Source organism: Perissodus microlepis, chromosome 19, assembly GCF_051167445.1.
Source record: "Perissodus microlepis isolate ML-2025 ecotype Zambia chromosome 19, ASM5116744v1, whole genome shotgun sequence".
NCBI lineage: Eukaryota > Metazoa > Chordata > Actinopteri > Cichliformes > Cichlidae > Perissodus > Perissodus microlepis.
The window spans coordinates 16,152,506-16,176,137 of NC_140479.1; the positions used below are offsets into that span (position 1 = coordinate 16,152,506).

The 23,632-nt window shown below is 40.8% G+C and overlaps 1 protein-coding gene across 5 annotated transcripts in view; it reads right to left on the bottom strand.

Moving 5' to 3' along the window:
• Positions 1-23,632, bottom strand: part of numb (NUMB endocytic adaptor protein) — a 45,369-nt gene that overhangs the window by 18,913 nt on the left and 2,824 nt on the right. The gene's annotated exons all lie outside the window — the stretch shown is intronic.

Genomic DNA, 23,632 nt, shown 5'->3' on the forward strand with positions numbered 1-23,632 from the left:
TAAACCACAATTTAACAGACAGTGTTTGCACATTTTTAATTTAGATGGTCTGACATTTTCCATTAATATCTCAAAACACTGCACTGAGGCCTCTCTGGGGGGAATTTAGTAAAACAAATCTTTTCAACCTCTAGATCACTTTGAATTACACTGCAATGTAATATTTTACAAAGCTAAAGTTTGCTAGAACATGGCTTTATTGCCACCCTGTACTTATTAACGTAAACTGAGCAAAAATAGATCTAACACGGTGGTCAGGTGATCATTCAGGCAGAAAACAAACTCAAGTCCCCGGTAAAGGTCAGAAGTAAACTTATTACCAGGTCAGGTATAAATAGTCTTGGAATAAAACATTTGCCAATTAATCAGCAAAAAACTTCACATTACATTAAGTTCTGCAGTCGTCTGTATAATAAGTAAAAGAGTAGTGTTTAACACATTGTATACACATGATGACAAATGTACTAGGCCACCTATGAAATACAAAGTTATTGTCAATTGTTTTTAACAGAGCTTTAGAGTTTTAAAAACAATAAATTACTTCTATTCTATTTCTTTTATTTCAGAAAAACAAACGTTACCAGGGTCAATATCATTAGCCCCCTGAAAAAATGACTTTTTTATGAATCACAGCAGAAACCGCTGCTGTGTAATGATGTGGTATAACTTTTTTATGCTTAAAGCTTGTAATGTCAAGTTAAAATTTAGGGTTATCTTCCAATTTACACAAATGCAATTTGAAAAATCGTCATGGCAAAAAAAGAAAAAAGAAAAGAAAAGAAAAGAGAAAGAAATCAGTTTAGACTTCAGAAAAAGAATTCATGCTCACAAAGCAGGAGATGGAAAGTTCAGGTTTTGAGACTAATGGTAAATGGTAAATGGCCTGCATTTGTATAGCGCTTTTCTAGTCCATAGGACCCCAAAGCGCTTTACACTACATTCAGTCATTCACCCATTCACACACACATTCACACACTGGCGATAGCAAGCTACATTGTAGCCACAGCTGCCCTGGGGCGCACTGACAGAGGCGAGGCTGCCGGACACAGGCGCCACCGGGCCCTCTGACCACCACCAGTAGGCAAACATGGGGTTAGTATCTTGCCCAAGGATATTTGGCATGCAGCCAGGAGGCAGCCTGGGATCGAACTGGGATCGAACCACCGACCTTCTGATTAGTGGCTGACCTGCTCTGCCACCTGAGCTACAGCCACTACTTTGTATATATAATTTGTATCACCAAGAAATTGAAATAGAGCCACATAGTACATAACAAGCCCAGCAGAGGTAGGAAGAGAAAGATTTGAAAGACTTTATAGACCCCAGAAAAACTGCCAAGACATGAGTGAATAGCAAGTCAGGAACTGTAGCTTCAAAGGAGGCTGTCACTAGAACCCTGCACAGGAATGAACTCAGAGGTTACAGACCAAGAAAAACTCTGCAGAACAGACACCTTCAAGCCAGACTGAAGTACACCGAGGAGAACCTTGAGAAAGATTATGCATATTGAAAGCGCATCCTTTGATCAGAGGAGACAAAACTAGAGCTCTGTTGTCATGGAGACGCTCTTTATGTTTGGACAGAGAAGTGAGAGGCGTACAACCTAAAAAACACCGTCTCCCACAGTGAAACACGGTGGTGGGAGTCTAATGCTGTGGGGATGCTTCGGTCCGTCTGGAATCTCGTCAAGGTGGAAAGAATCATGAAGGAAGATGGATATGCAACACGTTCTCCAAAGCATAACATATTACGTTATGTGACAAGTCGTTGGTATGTTACGCTTTCGGCCACCAAAAGGAAGGAAACATGAGAACCGTTTGGACTCAATCCGCATATGTACATTTATTTTACTTTAATCGCTTTAGAAAACACTATCGAACACCATTAAGGTTGTGGGTAAGGTTAAGGATTAGGTTACGGTTAGGATTAAAGTTAGGGCTATGGCTGGAACACACAGCTGGAACGTCTGTTACTGCCAGGAGCATCGTTCTTTTGGATTTCATCCACAATCCGGCCTGTATCACAGGAACGCGGAAGGTTACTTTTCGCATTCCCATGGGACACCTCGGGACGTGACAAATTGTCGGTATGTTATGCGCTGGGAATTCAGATTCAGATGACTTTATTTATCCCCGAGCGGCAATTGAGAGACTGACCTTGCCGACCGTACTTACAATACACAAACATCCCATTGGGGAGACAGGTCAGGCTAGGTAGCTGGCCGGTCAGCCACCTGAGCAGCGACCCGGAACCGAACAATGGAAAATACACAACATCAGGAAAGACAAGGAGAAAAAAGAACTCCCCCCCAGACTGAGCTCCAACAGGGAGATCAGTTTGAGAACAGAAAAAAAAAAAAAAAAAAAAAACACCTCTGCGGAAGGAAACCTCAAGCATTCAGCTTCAGCAGCAAAACTGGGTGTGGGTCTTTGTCTTCCAACATGACATCCCATTGAAAAATCTATGGGGTGAACTGAACACTAAGGTCCATGTCAGAAGACCACCAAAGCTGGAGAAGTTTGATAGATTCCCCAAAGACCCACTTCCTCATTCAAGTTTGAACTACCCTTCACACTGCAAGTTGCCCTCAATACTGGTTTAACTTCTAAATATAGTTCTCAACAATCATTCAAACATTTGGCCAACTCTATATGTTTCAGGTCCTTTAGGGATCTTGTTGCACTCTCAGATCTAAGCAGTTATTAAACTAGTGTTATTAGTGCTATTATTCTAAATTATTAGTATACTAAATGAGTATTATTTATAAATAACCTAATACATGGAGTTGTTGAAAATATAACCCAGGTTTGTATTTTTCCTTAAAATCTTACAAATCTGAAGTTTGACCTTAGTGTAGGTTCAAACTCTAAAATTATCTTGAATTTTAAAAAAACCAAAACAACACAGTACAATTAATTGGGCTAAGAGCACATGTATGTCCTCTTGGCACTGAGAGAGGATTAGGAGGCACAAAAAAAAGCAAAGACCCAATTAAGAGTTGCTGATCCAAACTAGAAATGAAAGGTGCATCCATCATCGAAAGCCCGGCTCACGTCTCCTGGAGTGAGTCATAACTGGGGACCAGAAGTCATTCAGCCATGCAGCTCCAACTTTTAACACGTGAGCAAAGCAAACTCCTTGACTAACAAGTTGTACCCGCTAACTTCTGAGCTGATGAGGATCTACTGGGATTAAAAGGTCTTTAATCCACTAGATCGGACTGTCCACATACACACAAGACACAAGGACAAGCAGCAACATAGCAGCAAACACACGCTCTCACATGAACACACCTACTTAACCCACACATGTATACACACAGAGGACCTTAGATGTTTCTTTGCATAATGAAACCTGTACTGAGAGTGTAAAGTGTGTTTGAGGTGAGGCTCACTTATCTGTCTGTGCTAGGCTCCGGCGCTACGGGCAGGACACAATAAAGCTTTCAGCCTTGACCAGGTCACAGAAGCACAGATAAACACATCAGACTTAACTAATGTCACCAGAGCAGGACACTGGAATTGACCACTGACTCTAAAAATGTCATGCAGTAGCATTTCTCCACAAAACAAAAGATACATCAGAAAGTTAATCTGCTGCACAGGTTACAGGCCAGCTACGTTTTCTTTTCACCAATTTCAGAGCTAATCAGTGGATCAAATCAGTCTGAGTGTAGCCAAATTTAAGTAAGGTTTAGATTATAATCTGTAATGGAAACTGTTTTCTGCAATATCACATGTTGGAAAATCCGACAGAAACAATGTAGAAACCAAGCAGAAGCGTTTAAGCCAAATACTTCAGCAAGCGCTGAGATACTAACAACACTCAGTTACAACCTAGTGCATATGTCCGCATTAACTGTGCACAGACACATGAGTTGTACCCTGCAGAAGACTGGAGTGTTTGAAAACAAGATGACTTGAGCTACTAGAAAAAAAATATTGCTTCATTGCTCGCTCCCGCTCTCTCCTAACGCACTCGTTTATTTAGGTCATATCATGTTTGGGCTCACTGCAGTGCCACTGACAGGCTGCATGCTTCTAGCCTGCAGAGTGAAGAGGAGGAGCAGGAGGGAAAACACATTTGTGTGCACACACACCAGGCGCACATTTTGAGAAAAATGTTCTCACCTTGAATTAATTTGTCATATTTTCAGTAGACACAGAACATCGTCCAGTGCTGATGACTTAAACACATCTTTGAGATGTGTCAACAATGTTATATTTTTGGCGGGTGGTTTTTTTGGTTTTTTAAAAAACAGATTCGTGCCAAGCGGGGACTTTTTTTTTGTTTTTGTTTTTTTCCACTTTATATAGAAAACATGCAGCTTTGCTCCTCTACTAGTTCCACGGGTTTTTCAAACTTGTAAAGCACATTTTCTGTAAATAACTACTAGAATTAGGTCAAGTTCAGTGCACCAAACATTTTTTTTTGTCCTGCCCTGTCCTAAAAACACAATTTAATCAAAGAAAGAGAACTACAACAAATCTTTTCGCAAGTCCCAACGAGAGAACCTTGACTATGACCTTTTCTAACACTCTTTCACGCGGAATTATCCAAACGCTATTTTGAGCTTTTTTTTTTGCTCACTGTTATTGTGTACAAAGCTGGTTGGTCTGAAGCAAAACAGAAAATTAACACATGTCTTGCCTCTGTTTGAGGTTGACTGAATGGCTCAGTGGAAAGGGTGTTTACCACAAGGGAATCCCCGTGTTTTCGCACCTATATGTTTACGTCTACCTCTTCTGTTAGACCTAATCGGTGTGTGTTCACCGATGAACTTTAAAAGGTTGACATCTATGTTGTGTTTACAGCAACTATTATTATTGTTATAGGTTCAAGGTGCAGATTCATTACTGGATTCTTTTATCAGTTACTCAAAAAATAGATAAAGGTTTTACGTGAGTGTGCATCTTTATATACCTTTATCAAAAGATAAATGCATATTTGAAACCCACTTTAGGCTGAGCTGGACTCTACGCTTTGAAATCATTTTTTTGTCTCAGTCAAATGTTTGCCTACTAATGCCCCCGTAATTTTTGCCTCATCTCACAGCACCTTGCTCAAACTCAACCTCTAAATCGCTCAATGCTTCATGCCAGCTTACAACCCACATGCTTTGTACTGTAAACGGCAGGGCCTAGAGTCCAGGAGTCTAAGTCAATGCACATATATTCATGTGCGTGGGGAAAAAGCATACGCTTGCTATGTGTGTGAGTGTGAGTGAATGTATGTATGTGCTGGTGCTTAGCCAAGCATATGCACTTTAGGAGTGTACAACATGTGTAACCATTTGCATGAATGTGCAAATGTTTGTTCAGCATGTTAGAAACAAGCAGTATTAAGAAAAATGTGACCTTCCCTAATAACACGTTATTGCTGGCTGCTATTAATCCAATTTGGAGCTCCTACTAATGTTGTTTGTGCGTTGACCCTTTATATCTCCTTCAAACCGTGCCAAAGAAGCAGGATTTGCCAGTGAACTTAAAAAAAAAAAAAAAAAAAAAAAAAAAAAAAAAAAAAAAAAACCCACAGCAAGGTGCAGGTAGGTTTATTAACATCAAAATACATCACACAGCTCCTCTCCAGTACAACATGTTTAAATCATAATACTTTTTGGCCACAATAAACCGCGCTTTATTCACAAAGACCATTTTCCTGGCCCAATGAAAAACTTCCAATTCAACGAAGACAAGAAAAATTCCAGCTTCATATAGAACTTCCAACTAATTTACATTAACTGCAACAAATAACAATTTCCAAACTGATCCAAAACAATAAATCAACAGCATTTACATTTCAACACATCACAGCCTTGTGCACACAACTAAAGCTGCAAAGGGTGTAAACCAAGTAATCACCGGTGAAATTTGCATTACCGCTGGCATTAGATAAATGCATTGTGTGTGTTAAATGGCAGAAAGGCGAGCGTGAAGGCCAAGCAGTGCAAACCAGAGAAACCAGATATTGAGCAATGATGTGAAAATCTGTGTTTGCCTGCTACAATGAGCAACGCAATATGTTCAGTCCTACGACTGGCCACAACCCAGAAGGACGAAGGGACAGACTTACGGAAGGTAGGAGACAAAGACAGAGTGATAAGTTCAGACAGGAAGGGGAAATAATTGGGAAGGAAATGATTAAGCAAGGGAAGAAAGCGCAGGGTGGAGGTGGAGATAACTTTTCTTCAGTGCAGCAGTAAGACTTCTCAAGCAGTTTTTTTCACTATATCAAAGAACTATATAGAATCAAAGAAACTTTATGACCTCAAAGAACAAAAGCAAAGCTGCACTTATCCAACATGGCTTCTAACACTGACAATCGCATCACAGTTTATGAACATTAACAGCGACAATTATATTTAAAAAAAGACAAAAGCAACTTGTTGTTGCTTGCACTTCGACAAAGTCAAAGCAAAAATCAGAGTGCTGTTTTCACACTTGTAATGTGACGACAAAATTGTTTCTGCTCTGTGTTAATGAACTTATAGTCTTTGAAGAAATGCATTTCCATTCTGAGTGCCTAGCATTTATATAAACCTTTTCATTGCAGCTGCACAACACATGCTTGGCTACTTACACAGGGACAGTGCTACCAGGAAAACAAGCCTGCAAGTAATGGTATAATTTTATTCTAACAACGAAAGCTGCACAACAGATGCAAACTGTAAGGAGTAAAAATATAACTGTGCTCCTTGACAGCAATTATATACTTTGCACCCATTGTTAGACCTTAATAAATAAAACGATACTTTTTTAAAACAACAGAGGGCATAAAAAGGCATGAGGGGCACCCCAGAGCCAAAAAGTTATGTAGTGAGGTAAGGGCTTTGGTTTAGGAAAGCAGGATCTGAATCCCGCTGGAGCTGTCATAGCTCTTGCAGCCTATTGCTGTGAGGCCCTCTGGCTGTACTCCTAGAAGCACTAATGAGGACAATTACACAAGGACCATTTATACTCTCTCTGCATTCATATACACAGTAACATGCAATAATAAAAAAAAATTGCAGAGCTCTCCCAAAGACTCTCACATGCAATATCACCAACCTGCTCAATGGACAATTACAGACACAGGCACGCACAGAAAATCATAAGGTAAACAATGTTGGTAAAATGTAAAGAGAGCAAGACATGGTGGCCAAACAGAGGCACAAACAATAAGCAAAGCTACAAAAACAGAGGAAAGCAAAAAGAATGAACAGTACTTTTTCCCCCTCAGCCTGGTGGTGCACAGCACAAGGGAGTACTGCTGTTGGCTGTGGATGTAACAGTATTTGAATAATCTCTCCAGGAATGGAAAACTGATTAATCCTTGCAGAAGGATCCTAGGGATGAGTACAGCAGTTGGGTTTCAAAGAAGAGATGGAGGCAGGGAGGGAGGAAGAGGCTAGGAGGGGAAAAGTGTAAGACTAAGAGAAAAGGAAAGAGAGAGAACAGGCAGCAATTCAAGACAAAAAGGCCCCACTGTCTCCTTTCTTGACTTGCTCCACCACTCTACCAGCTGATACTCTTCATCCCATTTTATACTCAGTTCAGGGAGTTCCACGCAGTGCGTGTTCAGTTACTTCATAGTTTGGGGACAAACAATAACACACTATATACTAATTTGAATAAGACCAGCTATAGATAATGCAAAGCATGCCTGCAAAGCATATCTACTGAGCCATGTTATCAGGGCGCCAGCCAACTTGAGGTGATAGTGCCTCTGTTCTCCTTCCCTCCAAGACGGCCATATGAATAGAGAATTTTAAAAATGCTGTTACCGTGGTAATCCAATTTTCCAGCCCCAGTTTGTGGCTTGGCATCCTTATATAAAAAAGGTGGGGGCAAAAAAAAAAAAGAAAAACGAGAGGCGAGCTATATGTACATAACAGTAAAAGAGAACCAGTCAGACCAAGATTGGAAAATGTAGTTTTTGCCATTGTTTTTTTTTTTTTTTTTTTCGGGGGGGGGGTGCTAGGCTAAACCAACTTGGATGATGTGTCATCCGTGTTTGGTGATGCTGTGGACAGAGTACAATGAAATATCTGGGTCAAAAAGAAGCTGTTCTGTGCTTCTCTGCAAAGTCTGTCCTCATCATTCTTCTGCTATGAACAGAGCAGCCTCTCACTCGTTAAAGTCTCTGTTGGTGTTGGCAAAAAGCTCTGCACCAGTCTATCAAAGTCTGCTGATGCCTGGGTTTGTGTGTCTGTGTGTGTGTTTTGTTTATTTCCTTAGGGCACTAAGAATAAAAATCTGCATGCAACTCAGACCTTTACTGTGTTAAAATTAATTCATAAACGTCACCTGGTCCATTATAACAGCAGTGCCATGAAAAAAAATGTCCTGGTTGCTCATTCAGATTAATGGAGTATGTGCCTAAAAGGAGCTAAAATTATGGTGATAAGTCAGCTAATCTCTCAATAATTACATACAAATAACTACACAATAAACATGAGACTGACCAAAACTTCACAACAGACATGCAACAGGGCTGTTACTGACATACAACATTCAGTTAAGAGAAACTGTGTGTGAAGGGGCATTAAGCTGCAGCTTCATTAATGCTAACCCCTAAATGTGATATTCTGGGTCACATGCAACTGTACAAATTCAATTAAAGTATTACAGACAGCCAGTCGGAGTAAAGCATGACCTGAATGGTGTCTATTCATGGTGCAGTGTCACAACATATAATTTGTGATAGCACTGATACAAATTTTTTATGTGATATGAAAATGTCATATCATGACCTAACTGCATAGTGCGTGCAATAACAAGACAAGATTGGGCATGTCTGACAGTAAGAGCAACATGCCAGGCAACAAATGAGTACCCAAAATGGAGCTACTTGGAAAATATCAAAAACGAAACAAAATAAACAAAAAATACAAACAACCCCCCCACCCAAAAAAACCCCACACTAATTCACACAATAGATCACAAAACATGCATAAAAAGCTACAGATAAAGATGGAAACTACACACTTGTTTCAGCACTTGAGGCAAAAAAACAAAAAAAAAAAACAAAAAAAACCCCACATACCATCAAGCACAACCAGACTATGGAAATACCAGCAGCTGATGATGTGCAACCCAAATGTAAACAAATTACTTGCTGCTGGAGCACTCGCTAGCTGTACATATGAAAGAAAGAGCAAACGGCAGATAAAAATTACTGATGTGACAACATGATGGAAAAGCAGGTTAAAGTTCCGTTAGTTTTTGTTAAACTAAAGCATGAAGCATTATTTTGTACTTTAACTTAAAATTCTCAAGGGAATAAAATTAATGAATTAATTAATAAAAACACTACCTAGGCTACTTTTGTGCTTAGGTAGTGTCCTGACTTATGCTGTGTTACTGGATACAATATTGCACTAGAATGCTGTTCTTGCCGGCCTATTTCAGCCAACTCATACTTGAAATTAAGAATTGCGTCTTCAATGACAGTTGAAAACCGCCTTGATTTACTTATATTTATAAATGCTTAAATACTTATGCCTCTTTTCCTACTCATATCGACTCGGCACTGTTCTCCATGGTTTTCAGGGTTTTCCATTAGGTCATAGTACCTAGTACCAGATACTGGATTGTAATAGAAAACCAGTCAATCCGAGTACAGTCCATTTATTCTATTTTGTACAGTATTTTATTCTATTTTGTATAGTATGTTATTCTATTTTTATCTGATTCTATTCTATTGTTTTTTTTTCCTTAATGTTTAATCCTCTTAACTTGTACTGTCCACTTTCTGCCACGACCAAAACATTTCCCATGTGTGGGACTAATAAAGGTTTATTTTATCTTATGCCGTGGCAATCCGTGGTGAGTCAACCCAAGTAGGTACTACTGGAAAAGGGTTTTAATGATCAAGATAAATAAAAATACTACCAAACAAGTTTTCTAGCAATCTATCCTGGCAATGTTGTTGTTTCACCCACCCGTCCATCCATCTTCTTCCAATTGTTCAAGTGTGGAAGAAGATCTAAGCACCAATTTCTTCATGGATATATCAAGTAGTTTCCAAGCATGCTGAGAAGCTTTATCTTTAGTATGTCCTGGATCTGCACCAGGGTTTCCTCATAGTTGGAATAAGACACACTCAGGAGGCATCGTAGTCAGAGGCCCAAACCATCTCAACTGGCTCTTTTCCATGTGAGAGTAGTAGCAGCTTTACTCTGAGAGTCCCTCCCAAATTACTGAGCTTCTCACGCAATTTCTTAGGGGGATCCCAGCCAAACTTCAGAGGATACAAGAGGAAGCTTGTATCCATGATCTTATTCATTTGGCCACTGCCCACAGGCCATTTTTGAGGGTAGGATTAGAGAATGCCCAGTAAATCGATGGCATTCCATTCACATTTAACTCTCTCTTTACCTCAACCAACCAACCATATCCCTGTCAATCCATCTGTCAAACTTTCCACTCTCCCCCCACTCATTAATAAGACTCCACTTAAACTCCTCCACTTGAAGCAGAAGCTCAATCCACTTTTTCTACTAGAGAACCATAATGTTTAAATTAAAACATTTCTGTATTTTGTTTGCTAATGTATACATACACAAAACAATTACAAATGTATTAAAGTGGTACATTTATTTTTATAAACCTTTAGAATGAAGTACACCTTTTACCAAATGCTCCATCATCTTCTGAGTAAGATTTTCCTAACTTATATCAACAAGCTCAACATGATATAACTACTACGAAAAATAGCTACAGCATGATCGAGCTGGTGGAACGAGAGAATGTTTGCAAACAAGTGTAACCCACTGCCAGCTGCTCTTCAGCATGCCGCTCTTGAATATCAATGTCTGTACACTCTGCGTCATTCACCTGTCAGGTATGGCATGTGTCGGAAGCGATCCCCTGACATAAAGTGATGAAAAGACGGATGCAGAGAAGTAGTTGGCAAATGCAGCTGGTATTACTACTTGGAGAGGAAACAAAATTAAATTATTCCAGAATGTCAGCAAGAAATCGGGTCAGCAATTTTATTTTGGTAAAACATCTATTTGGGGATATTCAAGATGCTCAGAGTGAGCCAACTTCCAAAAAGAGAGACATCAATAGGACAAAGTATAAATGGGTGGTACGCAACATAGGAAGGAAATGATGGGAATAGGGTTGCTGGCTACTGTTTGCGCTGTACTCCCTGTCGCCTATCTGCCACTGAATCATTTCGAAGTCCTTCAATCTGTTCCCTGCCCCCAGCTAGACATGATGACCCCTCTTTCCTGAGTGCATGCAAGTAAAGGGGTTAGGGTTGAGAAAGGGAAAGAAAAGGAGCCCAGACTGCTGCGCAGGGGATATTATGTTGCTCTTTTCTCCAGCAACTTCTAACAGTGTGTGTGTACATCACAAACTCTGCAACTGGCTTTTTCCATGTGGCCATGGTATATATAGATATATGCATCTATGTACCTAGGAGCATCGGGGGAGCTCGACAACAGCAAGTTCACCAGCCAGCCAACCCTTCGACACAGAAAGCCACACATCACTTTGAGCAACAGCTGAAGCCACATTTAAAAAGCCAAGGCAGTCCCCTTTCACTGGGGAGTGGCAAATCACTGTCACTGTATCTTCTCCCCTCAAACATGCCCCCTGCAATGATTCACAGACTGAATCGATAGCCAGGATCTGGCCTGGTTTCCACCACAAGGCCACACAGGTCATCAAGCAGGCACTCCTAAGATTTATATCACTTGCATTTGCAAAAAAAACATTTAGTCACAGTTTTTCAAAAATTCTTGCCAGAGGAGAGTAATTTGGTCTAAATAACACAAAATGTGATGTCCACATATGTGGACGCCAGGTCCTAGGAGGTTAAAAGAATCGTTCTGGAAACGTTGCAGTGATGTGCTGGGCATGGGTTGCTGATTCAAACCCCTGGCCTGCAAGGAAGAGTTTGATGTAGTGTTCTGAGTGGCCCAACTTCATTAATCCTGGCCCTGGACTTTATAACTGCTCCAAACTCAATAGCCATTAACTCATGTGGCAGCAATGGAGCAATGTCTTTATGAAGCAGCTGTGAGTTAACAAAGCGGCTGTTTGTATGTGTGCTTGGAAGCCACGGCTTTCTCTCTCTGCAATTGAGAAGAATCACGATAGCCTTCCTTTGTTGGGAGCACATGAGTGTTGTGTAAACTGTGGCACAGAAGCTTAACCTCCTCACAGGGCGAATACTCAGAGCTAACTGCAATACATTCTCTCTGACTCTGGAAGTGAACTCTTCTGGGGAAACTTTGAGTAAACCTCTGAGCAAAAAAGCTACTCATGGAAACCGTGTTTACTTTTTCCCCTTGACATCACACGCATTACGTGCACATGCTATAGCAGCACTTCAGAGAGCGAGCGAGCAGAAGAGAATACACTCTGACGTGGATACGCACAATGCTCATGAAAACACACTCTCACAAGTTAGACGGACGACCACAGCTTCTCAAGGCCCCAGAGCCAAAATGGCACTATTATTAAGTTTGGGTATTCTTGAGAAAAGTAAAGTGCCATTAGTAGGGTTTTACCAAGATGAAGAAACCAGGCCAAAGTGCACACGTTGGGTATTCTTCATGAGGACAGTGCTGACAATAAGGACACACAGCCATGAATGTTACTCATTCACCTGACTTCCAGAGATCAGTTAATACGTGATCTATTAATCCTACTTATGGTCAACTCACAACAAATAAAAGCAAGCAGTAGCACGTTTATTTGGAGGCTCAGAAGAACAGAACAAGAATGCTAATCTCAGATTGCAGTTTTTTGTCTTTTTCTTTTTGGCTGAGCTGAGACCATACCCATGAGATAACAATCTAACCCACCAGAACACCTGCTGACCAAAAAGTGATAGCTTATATTTCTGATTGGTATTCTTCTTTTGACTTTGTGAAGTTACTGCAAGCTGTGCTCCCAGGATCTATATGGATTAGTGACTTGTTGAAGCCCTGTGTGTGTCAACATACACTTTATAAAAGGCCACAGAAAATGTCATGTTAGAGTGTTGTCAGGGTCAATAGAAGCTTAACCACAAACTGACATGCTGTTTTGCCAAGAAGTGAGCCAGTTAGCATGCAGAGCAGGGCAGTTAAAAAAAAAGCAGGGATGCACCATTGAGCACTTGATGCAGAGCTGGTGATTCAAATAATTAAAATAAAATATGATATCTTTAATGGTTAAGCAACATGTTAAAGACAGTCCATGTCTTTTAGGCAAGGTGGTGGTGCTGTTTCTGCGCATCAGCACCACCACGCCTAATTTAAAAAGCATCAAGAAAGTGACAGTCTACAGTTCTTGTCTTTTTTGAAACACTGTAATCACTGCTGACCCACACAGGCAGCTACCAACCCCCTGTTTCTAACTGCAAAAATGCTTTCAGCTTAATCACCAGCCAAACATGCAGTTTAACTCCCAAGGAAGTGATCGGGAACACAAAACACACAAAGAGTAGGAGTCAAAGGTTAAACAGAGTTAAATGAAATCTTTGGCCAGGTTATTTTGTAGCAGTATAAACACCCGCTAAAGTGTATATCTCAACTCAGCTATGCAATACACAATGGATTTCACCAACTCTGAAGCCCTAGCCCTGGGCCTTCGTGGATTAATAGAATAAACCATGCCTCCAGGGAATTTCTCATCCTGCAAAGGAACCACAACTCCAACATCTTGGACTACACCTGGCAGTAGTGCTCCTTCTGTGTCTAAGATACTAACCCCATGTTTGCCTACTGGTGGTGGTCAGAGGGCCCGGTGGCGCCTGTGTCCGGCAGCCTCGCCTCTGTCAGTGCGCCCCAGGGCAGCTGTGGCTACAATGTAGCTTGCTATCGCCAGTGTGCGAATGTGTGTGTGAATGGGTGAATGACTGAATGTAGTGTAAAGCGCTTTGGGGTCCTTAAGGACTAGAAAAGCGCTATACAACTGCAGGCCATTTAAGATTTGAGGAGCTCTGAGACTGCTGCTGCAAGGAGCTTACGAAGGCTAGGGAACAGAAACAAGACTAGCATCAGCAGATGTTGAAGCCCATGGACAGGTCGAGAAGATCACAGAAGAGACAAGTGATTCCATTAATCTACCATTTATTTGGCACAAAATATTTGGTTATTAAGGTGCAAAGTAGCCTTTGAGCCTTGCTTTCACTATGCAGTTGCATCGACTCGTTGGTACAAAGTCTCCTGGGAAAATGAGGGCTCAATTGCACAACCAAGACAGGGACACAATTTATTTTTTTTTAACCCAGCGTAACTGTGGTCACTTTACCTTGCAAAAAAAAAAAAAAAAAAAAGAAGGTTGACAAAGAGGAAAACCAACAAGGAAGCATTTTGCTTTTTTTCTTTCTTGACCACATGTTTGCTCTAACAACTTCAGGTTATGCAGTATATAAACACTGCTATTATGGAATAATTTGCCCATGCACGTTAGAGAGGCCCCTTCACTGTCCAGTTTTAAATCACGTCTTAAAACCCACTTTTATTCCTTGGCTTTTAACCTCAGTGAGACTTAGTTTTCTCTTTTAATTGAAGTAGTTATTTAATTAATGATTTCACTCTTCTTTTATTTTTATTTTTTTTTATTTATATCTCATGTAATTTTATTTTACAGTTCCAATGTACAGCACTTTGTGTCAGCTGTGGTTGTTTTAAAGTGCTTTATAAATAAAGTTGATGATGATGATGATGATGATGATGATGATGATGCTAAATGGTTACAGTTCGTTAGCTGCCCCACTCTTCTCATTTTCCTTGTAGTCCACTCATCCCTCTCCTTTCCCTTCACTTAAAGCAACCCAGAGGATAGATCTGCCTTGCATCTGCCAAATGACTCTGCTGCTTATAAGGAGCTTTGATAACACACTTGCAGCAATGAAACTGGCCTGACAGCCGAAGGCGGATGCTCAGTTAACACGAACATTTATTGATTAAATGTTCTAATTGTTATTTGGACACATTCAAAAGAAGAAAGACAATTCAGGCATAAAAGAAAGACCAGAAAGAACAAAAAATTATGATTTGATCAGACCCAATTAACGTGTTCCTCAAATGAGCTTGTGGGCCATTCCAAGAGGAATTAAGCTTCACAAGGTGATTTGTCTATCCTGTGCGTGGTGCAAACACACTAAGGGAAAGTTAAATTGAGCTGTCTGCAGCATTTAAAGAACCTGTTAGAATCGCCTTCCAATTGCTGGGGGTGACTAAAAGCTAGTCATTTTTGTCGTCATCATCATCATTACAATCCGCTCTCTTGGTAAACAGTGATTACGAAGCCACCAGAAACATTTAACAGTAACATCAGGTTACTACACAGCATGCAAATGAGCCCATGCCTGTGGGCCTATATAAAAACTGAGCTCAGAGGTAATATGGATGCAAGATACATAAAGAATGCAAATAAAAACTCTTTAAACAATCCAGATTAAAAGCACCTTTGTTGTTTCTTCAGTCTAATTTAAGTGTTCAAAGATCATTTAGGCTGGCAATCCTGGTGTGAGAGGTGCTGAAAGCCTCACAGTTAGGAATGGTGTCAGTATGTGTGTTCATTTTGTTCACTGAGTGATGAAGGCCTGTCACTCTTCACTGCGCTACCAATCATCATCTAGAAATGGCTGCAAGGGGAAACGCATTCTTTCAGGTCTTTCAAAACTGCACTGCTGGCTTTTGACATTCACACACACACATACACACACTTTGACACGTTGCGATACATCATATACAGTGTTGAACATGTGTCACTTAGACATGCCCAAACACAAGCCCACAGGAAGTCTGAGAGCGCCACACTCACAAGTGATGAAGATAAAGGCAGAAAAAAAAAAAGAAGTGGCAGTGTGAGAAGAATATAAATGAAAAAGAGAGGGGCACGAGAGAGAAAGACATGCAAAAAAACTAATGAGTCAAGGTCATCTCAATAATATAACTGTTTATCCCAACAGTGCTGTTTGTAAATGGAAGGACAGTGGCACTTAGTGTCTGTGTGTGTCAGGAGCAGTATTTGTTTAGCAGCAGGAGTGATGAGAGGATGGAGTGGAAGAGGAATTTCCTGCTGCGTGAACAGACATACAATCACTACACTGCCCTTCTGACCAGGCCAAGACACACAGGAACACACGTATCCATGACAAAACAAATAAGTAACATACACGGGGACAAGCCATTTTACAGTTACCTCAACCTGCCCGTCAGTTTGGTTGATTTAAACTGAATGATGATAAACTAAGAATAAAGACTGACGTCTCCAAGGATGTTGTTCTATAAACTACCTTTAACTGACTTTCAAAGGAAAGGGTATCAAACAGTCTGATGAAAGGCAGGCTGTACTGACGTCAGGAAGCCAACCAAACAGGTCTTCTGAGTACGGCTGCAAATGCAGCTGTAGTAATTACTGCAGCTGCATGAGCTGCTCACTTATTTTTGGAATTCTCTGCACGTATCTGAGCTCCACTCTTTGTATCCTGGTTGGGCTATTTGTCAAGTTGAGGATGACGGTAGAATACCAAATTACGTAACAGATTAAGGCAGACTGCTGGTGCTGCCTAGCTATTTATCTAGCACATTTATGGCTGTGGTTTTTGCTCAGACAGGGGTGGAGCAGAACTTCATTTCTAGAATATGACACTAACAGGTTGTACTTTGACTGTTCAATGTGTACTCTACTACTTAAGACTATATTGTGTTACTCAGCAGTATTATCTAAAGTCTGGAACTGTGCTGTGTTAGCCATGTGCTTAAATTAGATTCCCAATCAGGTTGCTACCTCTGGAAGCACAAGGAAGGTTTCAGTTTTGGTCAGTTTTATAGCTATGTTAGTTGAAGGCTGGACTATGAACTCAAGCAGAGTCAGTAAGAATTAGATAATGAAAACTTAACTCAAAAATCCTGGCTGCTTTTATTTCAGAGAGATTAATGATTATGCAGGAATGGCAAAACACTAAATTCATAGTATACTTTGAGTACCAGCACCCATTTGGGACTGTGTGCCTTCTTTTGCCCGAAAATGGACAACTCTTGTGAATAAGCCTGTAAAACAAACATAAGAAATGATTTCACCATGTCCATTTGCACAGCCAACGTGCCCAGGCAAACAAGCCATTCTTCAGCAGCTAAAAACTGGAGACCAAAGCCATTTCACATTTTTAGATTGGACCCCATTTTGGATCTGATGATTATAAATCATATTTGAAGGGTAAATATGAGGGTTGTACAGATCCTGGGTTTTTTGTTTTTGTTGTTTTTTTACACTAGCCAAAGAGAAAATAGATGATGTCATAACCATCGATGCAGAAAAAAAAAGACCAACGCAATCAGTTGAAGTGAGTTTAGATGAACTAAAACTGTGCAAGGCACATGACTGAGGTGTAGGTGTTACTAAAGCAAGCTGTTCCAAATCACACAGCTGATGGATGCACTATTGCTTGAGGGCCTGAACTTGACTTTCCAAAATTAATTGATTTTGAGGAACTGAGCTGTACACATTTCAGCACTCAAACTATTTAACAAGGAAGTAAGCCGGGGTTTTTTTGAAAAAGCAAGGTAAGGACAGCCCACCACTGTCATGTCATATGAGAAAACAGGATTAATAACAGAGACAGACGTCAAGCCTTTCCCTCCATGTCCACAGACAGAGTTGGAGCAGCCAAGCAAGCAGAAAGAGAGATGGACAGGCAAGTAGGCAAAGACTGCAGAGCTTCAGAGGATGGAAAATTACCAGGGCTCCACAATCAGCTGGGCACCTTTGATCAGCAAGAGCCCAGGCACCAATTACTGCCGGATAATCGGCAGCTCCTCAGAGGCCTGACGAGCTGCAGGCAGTGTGGGCACAACGGGTCACTGACCACCAGGCAAACGCCTGGTCAACAAGGCTCACAGAGCCAAAAGCTGATGGTGGCCCTCGCTGAAATGCTGCATGAAGGCGGCCAAACAGAGAAGCAGCACAGCGAAGCCATTGTTCCCCTCCTGCCGACTCAGCACACTGGCACTCTCACAAGCCAGACATCCCTCTTTGCAGACCGCTCAGTAGTGAAGGAAGAGAGCTATGGTTAGAGTGTGTGAACCTGCTACGCCACATGTCGTAGTTTTTCCACATACTGCCCCCATGTCTGTGCTGACACATACGTAACATATGCAGAACAAATGTGCACACGCATGCTGATCAAACACCTGTCCCCGTAACTGTGGTAAACAAAACGCTGCAGTGCACAAGGCACCACGAACTGCACAATGATGCAACGTACATGAAACACATTCCACGCTGCCTTCCTGCCTGATAACCTATTCCTACGCAGGAAAAAGGCCAACCTGCCTGTTCCCGACTTACTACACGTTATCTAAGAGGAATGTGGACTGACAAAGATATTTAAACCAAACTGTGGCATTTCAAACACGACTCTTACATTTTTCCTTTCTTTTCCTCTTACTCATACCGATCGCTGCAAATCAGCAGTGATTTAAAAACAAAAAACAAAACAAGTGTCTTCACTTGAAGCAAAACATGATATTCAGCTCATTAATAATTGACGTCTTTCTTGTGCTGGGGAACGTTCATTATCGATTAGGCTACGCTAGAGTGGTGGTGCTTGGTGTGCCGATCCTCCCTCCACTGTCAACAATACAGCGGTCTGAAACAGTTCTGACCACCACCAGAAAAAACTCCTGCAGTGGTGCATTAGAAGAACAACTCAGAAGCATCTCCGATTCCTTTGCTTGTTCATATCATACTGTTATCTAACAGAAATCCCAGCAGCAGCCAGCAGACTTTGGATGAGGCACGCTGCAGTTATACAACAGGCAATGCCGGTAAAAGCAGACCCATATGGGCCAGAAGGAGCTTCCCTGTAAACCAAGAGTTAGAGGAGGAATTTGCTCACTAAGCAGCAACATCTGAACAGACGAGAGATGTTACACTGGAGGAAAAGAGCTCGTTTATGAGGCCGTAAGGCAGACAGCTTTCGAGACCGGTATCAATGTCATATTTTCGAGCTGATTTCAGAGATGTTTCTTAGTGTTGATACCACAGCTGTACCTCATTTCACATGTTAATTCATTATGTTGCGTGCAAACAGATGTCTCTATAAAAACAGGTATTTTCATTAAATCAGGCAAGCAACACCTCAGAAATGCACCAGTGTTTAATGCTTTTTACCTCCACACAAAAATAACCAAGAATAAACATCAGCATTAGGGCTGCCACAAACGATTATTTTGATAGTCGACTAGTCACCGATTATTTTTGCGATTAGTCGACTAATCAGATCATGCATCCATTGGACGTACAGCTTATTGCACCAGCATGCATCTGCTCTTATATAACTATCATTAGCTTACAGCTTTAAGTGTTTAAGGTATGTGCTAACTAAAAATAAAGACAAGATGATAGTTTATTAAATTTTAATAAAATTTGCAGATTGTTTCGGTGAAGTTTAATAAACTCCTTGCTATCTAAAATATAACAGGACACCGGAGTATATTCTCGAGCATCTCACACTTCTGATAATCAGTTGTCTCCTTGATGTTTATTCAGCTGTGTAAAAACTTTAATCTTAGCCAAACCGATTTACTCAGGAACAAATAAAATACTAAAAAAAAAAGTCAAACAATAACATTTGTAAGTTATCTAAGTGACTTATATATGTTTAACCTGAGTAGCGAAAGACGGCGGTGGGTTTGAAAACGATTTGCCGGGAGTCCGGTGTTCTCACGGGCTCTAGTGAGCCTTGCCCCCGGCTCGCTATCGAGCTAGTGGGTAACAGACGTCTCCGAAAACGTCGGAGCGCTTTTGAAAATATGTGGTGTCTTGATAAACCGAGCAGATATTTGAGGTTTACACAGCTACATTCTCGCCTGAAAATATGCTAAACGTTTATTTTGTGACCCAGAAAGAATAATAAGAGTAATATTAAAACTAACTAGCTGCCGCCATTGTTGTAAACTGAGCTGGGCTGCACTATGAATTCTGGGACAAAGCTACTTCTTCTTCTTCGGGGTTTAACGGCAGCTGGCATCCTGGTACATACAGTGCTGCCATCTTCTGTTTCAGTCCGTTATTACACTCTTAAATCCTACTACTTATTCCTGCGTCTTTTGTGATCTTACAAAGCTTCAAACGACGCGTCGACTATTAAATCAGTCGTCGACGATTTTGATAGTCGACGTAATCGTGACTAGTCGACTAATCGTGGCAGCCCTAATCAGCATACAGGATTATTTTATAGATTTATGATTTATATCACACGTATAAGTTCAAGCTTCAATAGCCGTCAGTTTTCAATCAATGCTATTCTATGAACACACTCTATAAAATAACTACTGATTAAGATAACAAAAAACAAACACTTTTATGTGTTTGATGATGTGTTAATGATAACACACCAACTCTATTAGGCAAGCTTTCTGTATTGCACCACTACTATGGCTTACTATGCTTTCTTTGACTTGCCCCCATCCAGCATCATAGCTTAGTGTATTTCTAAACACAGTTCTGCTGAGATGACAAAAATTGTGGGTGCAAAGGGAACTCTTATCAAGCACAGTAAAACAAAGGGGGAATTTCAAGTAAACTTGGGAATCAATAACATGACAGCTATTAGATTTAAAACTGTAAAAACAATTATTAGATCCTGATGTACATAAAAGCACGCAGAGCACATTTTGGCCGTACGCTGTGGACGTAAAAATAATGCAGTTTTTTTCCTCCCATTTTGTATGCAAGGAGGTTTTTTATTCTGTGGCACCAACTTTGAATATTTTGTTGGGTCATCTTGCTTTTTCCTGCTGCATCATCCAGCAACCACTGTGGTGGTTACCAGGAAACTAGTTCCACAGCAACCTTGATACATCAGGGTGATGAGAGGAGGCGGGGCCAAGAAAATCCATGACTATTGTGCAGATTAGGCAGAACTACACTAGAAGCTGCCTGCAGATGGTCACAGTATGCAAGAGAACAGTGCAACTGTTACCCATGCTATGGACAGGCAGTCATTTGGCATAAACACATATCACTTAGTGTTAAGACAAGTAGTAATTACACCAACCGCGCTCTCAGTTTACGTAGTTCATACACAGGAACTGAGAAAGGGATGCACAGCGGTGGTTTTACAAGATCAATACCGAAACCTGACTTTGCATCAGAATCTTTTGTCACGTTATAAGCTGCTGAAGTGTTAGTTTAGGTGGCAGACAGACACTTTTCCAGTAGTAGATATTCATAGTAAAAATAGCTGGAGATTCAAATAAGGAAGTCAATGTGTCTGAACTCCTGAAGCACAGGAGCTCTTCTCTGAGCTCTCTATGGTGCCAAGGGGAGAGGATTTAGCCAATATGGCCATCTCGGGTGTGAAGCTCTTGTTGTGAGAACAGAAGCCCCACCCACCTGCTGTTCAAATCTTCCATCTGAGAGGGGCAGATAATCAGAGGATGGGAGGATATCTTATATGCAGGCTGGAAAGGAGCTAAAAACGTCTGGTTCAAACACTTATACAAACTAAGGAGCTGCACGAAGGCAGGATAAATAAGGATTATTTTGAACTATAAATCATACTAAGCTATATTAGTCCAAGAACAAAAACACAGACCTGTAAACGAGCATTACAGTCCCCCTTAAAAGGTAAATAACATCTAGAAAAGATCAGAAATATAAAAAGCTCCTTAAATCCCAGATTGAAACCTCTTCCAGTGGCTATTTTTATACCTTATCCGATGTCACTGTTGCCTACTGTTAACATTTTGGTCATTCCAATCGTTGTGCTTTATAAATAAACATCTCTTTGTGAAGCAACAAGCACCACAGTTAACATACTTACACATCTTAGCACTCTAACTAGAACTGGTTACTCCAAACCTGTGAGATACACTAGCGGTCACTCCATTCTGGGTCACTCATAATTAAAGCAGAGATCAGAGGGCTGAATAAAGCATGAGCTGTTCTAGTCCAGGAGGCTCAGGTATCACTATTACAGGGGCCTAGAGAGGGACAAAGGAGTCCCTGAGCCCCATACCATACCAAGGGAGGAGTCACACAGACACTAACCTGAAAGGCAACTCCTTGCATACAGTGATGCACCCCCAACCCTCCTGGCCCTAATCCATAGTTTCAACAGCCAGGGCAAAATGAGGAGCTCAAAGCCCTTTGGACCTAATTACAAGCTAAAGATATTGTCCCTGATGGGGACACTTTAGGAATCGAGTTCAAAGCAGTTAAACACCATCCAGGGCCCACCTTACACTGGGTTTTTTTTTTCCACTTTCTTAAAAGAGTGCTAACAAAGCCAAATGCTGCCACTAAGAAACAGCCTACAGATACAAATACTGCACAGTTTGCATAAAACAGGGCAAATAAAAGTACTTTGAACCAGAGAGAAGAAATGTGATTTGAAAAACAGCCACAAGAACTTCAAACACTATTTCTGTTAATGTGTAGAAACATTGAGACTTATCAGTTCTACCAGTTTTATCTTCTATAAAAGAGGAAATTCCTGTTGAAACAGCCCCATAGACTCTGTGTACTATGCATATATTTTGTAACTGCAGCAGTTGCATTAATACAGTTATTGCTCCAAGTGATGGGAAATTACTTCGTCACCTCTTGGACATCAGGTGCAATATGTGATTACAATAATACATTTACAATGAAATGACTGTATTTTTGCATTGGCTGAGAGAATCACAATACTAAAAACAAAGTTTATGAGTGGTAATAACAATGCAGCAAATAAACATGTCCAGTTAGCCTGTGTGTGGGCATGTAAGCAAACTCTAAAATGCTTATTTGCCTCGATTTTTCCATTCATTTAAATTTGTTTACAATCTGGAAAACATTTTCCCCAAGCAGCCAACTTGTGTGAAACCATCTTGAACGACAGTAATCGTCCTTTGTGTGATAAGACGACACGGTTTACCAACAAACAGCAAACACAGAAGTTCAAATCAACTCCACACATCCTATTTTAGGCTACTTATGTTGAAATGGGGTCAGCGGCACATTTGAGATCCTGCTTTTAAAACCTCTCCTCTGGTTGAATCCTCTCAGAGTGTCTTTGCTGGATCTAATCCAGCAGAGAATATGAAGCTAGCAAGTGTAGACACTCTATCGATTCAAAGGCATCGAATCCCACATGCACCTGGATGTTGACCTCTTTCTTTTGTCAGGGGGACCATTAAAATACAATGGTCCTTTTTACAGTGCTTCCTTTTTGTGGCATTTATTATATACGTCAGTTTCTCTATGCTTATTCAAAGCAGAAGAGTTCAATTTGGTGGACTATATTCATCTTGTGTCACACTGTCCAATTAGAGCTTATAAATAAAAACTTACAGACTGCAAGCAGCATTCTTAGGGAGCAGCATTTTGGTACTTGTAAAACAGGAGGGCGTCAAAACACATTCCGCTTTAGCGTTTGATGTTAATGACAGCATTGTCTGCATTGTCGTGTCATAATCTCGCACATCTACATCATCAAAAGACCCACGCGCTTGGATAACATTCTCACGCCTGACGAAAAATCACTTGGAAGAGAATCGGGTTTGCAGGCATCTCGGTGAAGATGAGTTTACAAACCCTTTTTCTCGCATTCCCACGCAAGTCAGGTTTAATAAGTAAACATCTGAGCATTTCATTTAATGGGTGCATCACTACCACCAAGAACTGGTGTTGACAAAAAGCACAGGATA